Genomic DNA, 2,500 nt, shown 5'->3' with positions numbered 1-2,500 from the left:
CTTGGGTGCCAAAGCGAACTCTCCCAGCACAGCGCACGCGCCAACACATCCGCACAGCTGCGATACAAACCACCTGCGAGAACCGCGGGGGCGACCGAGCAGCAGACGGCGTCGCGGCGCCGAGTGCCGGGCGGCGGCGCATCCTCAACGCACACAGTCCTCAATCGGACCAGCACACTGCAGATGTCCACCGCGCTTCGCACCGGGCCCGGGAGGACCCACTTTGGCCGCACGGCGCCGCGCGCTGGGTGCGCCGGCACGCAGATGCGCCGCCTGCCGCGTCCGTCAGCCGGCGCGCCTGCCACTGGGCGCCCCCACCAGCCGGCTGCCGCGCGTGCGCCCACGCAGCGCGCGGCCAGCACGCCGGGCGCCCCCCCCTCACCGGCCGGGGACGGTCCCACCCAGCCACCGCCGCGTATCGCTTCATACCCACATGCCCACTCACGTTCGTGGGTATGACGGGTGTCGCTGAAGCAACCGGTTAATACCTGTACCGATCGTCGATATCAACGATTCACCTCCAGCGCGAACAACCGCGCAACAACGGATTTCCAGTTCATTTGCGTAACTTGGGCAGCAAACGTAGACGTCCATCTACATTTGCGAATTCAATGGGTCTTGCATGCCTGGATGTTATGAGTCACGACACGCCACATCAGTCCACATACATGCTGCGACGTATGCACGAGAGAACACGTGGAAGGTGGCCCGCGTACGTATGCCGATGCCATTGCACAGCTGCGAAGCTCATTGAACACGCAAACTCCTGACTGACGAACTAGAGGCGACAGGGGAGGGGGGGGGGGGGGGGGGGGCGATATACGTCTTATAGCAGTACACATTACAGTGGATAGCGGGACCATGTGGAACGTACGCAACACTCGCTAGATGTTGTGAGGGTAGGCACCGTAACATGATTCAATACGCAGGACACCAGAGTGTGCGCGCAGCGAACTATGTTGAGAGGGTTGCGATTAGGCAACGCTACACGAATTTCTAGATTCATATAACAAACAATTACGTGGGTTAGGTTAGGGCGCAACGTGGGTTAGGTTAGGGCCCAACTTAGGTTAGGTTAGGGCCCAACTTAGGTTAGGTTAGGGCCCAACTTAGGTTAGGTTAGGGCCCAACTTAGGTTAGGTTAGGGCCCAACTTAGGTTAGGTTAGGGCCCAACTTAGGTTAGGTTAGGGCCCAACTTAGGTTAGGTTAGGGCCCAACTTAGGTTAGGTTAGGGCCCAACTTAGGTTAGGTTAGGGCCCAACTTAGGTTAGGTTAGGGCCCAACTTAGGTTAGGTTAGGGCCCAACTTAGGTTAGGTTAGGGCCCAACTTAGGTTAGGTTAGGGCCCAACTTAGGTTAGGTTAGGGCCCAACTTAGGTTAGGTTAGGGCCCAACTTAGGTTAGGTTAAGCCCCAACTTAGGTTAGGTTAAGCCCCAACTTAGGTTAGGTTAAGCCCCAACTTAGGTTAGGTTAAGCCCCAACTTAGGTTAGGTTAAGCCCCAACTTAGGTTAGGTTAAGCCCCAACTTAGGTTAGGTTAAGCCCCAACTTAGGTTAGGTTAAGCCCCAACTTAGGTTAGGTTAAGCCCCAACTTAGGTTAGGTTAAGGCGCAACTTAGGTTAGGTTAAGGCGCAACATAGGTTAGGTTAAGGCGCAACATAGGTTAGGTTAAGGCGCAACATAGGTTAGGTTAAGGCGCAACATAGGTTAGGTTAAGGCGCAACATAGGTTAGGTTAAGGCGCAACATAGGTTAGGTTAAGGCGCAACATAGGTTAGGTTAAGGCGCAACATAGGTTAGGTTAAGGCGCAACATAGGTTAGGTTAAGGCGCAACATAGGTTAGGTTAAGGCGCAACATAGGTTAGGTTAAGGCGCAACATAGGTTAGGTTAAGGCGCAACATAGGTTAGGTTAAGGTGCAACATAGGTTAGGTTAAGGTGCAACATAGGTTAGGTTAAGGTGCAACATAGGTTAGGTTAAGGTGCAACATAGGTTAGGTTAAGGTGCAACATAGGTTAGGTTAAGGTGCAACATAGGTTAGGTTAAGGGATGGTGTATGAGGGGGGAGGGGACGAGGTTCGTTCATAGTGATGATGGTAAGTGGACGCCTGAGGCACCCTGAGATGTGTCACGTCAGGATGCATCTTTCTCTCAGGGGAGGTGGTGCGCCGGTTGCGTGGGTGTGGCAAGGGAGTGGCAGGCCTGTGTCTTTCATTCCTGCCATTGCTTATATGCTGTGAGACAAGGCAGTGTGGTGGTGTTGGTTGCACCCCTGTCTAGGACATGTGTGGGTGTTTGTGGCTTATCTGAGTAATGATGGTTGTTGGAAGAGTGAGATATTCTGTTTTTGGGGTGGACCTCCTGGTTTTGTTATCATAGTGTGAATGGTGTAATGTGGCGGAGAGGATGCACTGGATGTTGTTCCATGCTGGTGCTTAGATATCTTGTCTGTGTCTGTTACAGCCAGAGAGTAGTGTGTGATAGAGTGTCTGGGTGACG

Source organism: Schistocerca nitens, unplaced genomic scaffold, assembly GCF_023898315.1.
Source record: "Schistocerca nitens isolate TAMUIC-IGC-003100 unplaced genomic scaffold, iqSchNite1.1 HiC_scaffold_178, whole genome shotgun sequence".
Classification (NCBI taxonomy): Eukaryota; Metazoa; Arthropoda; class Insecta; order Orthoptera; family Acrididae; genus Schistocerca; species Schistocerca nitens.
The sequence above is the reverse complement of the archived record's forward strand: the minus strand, read 5'-3'. Positions refer to the sequence as shown.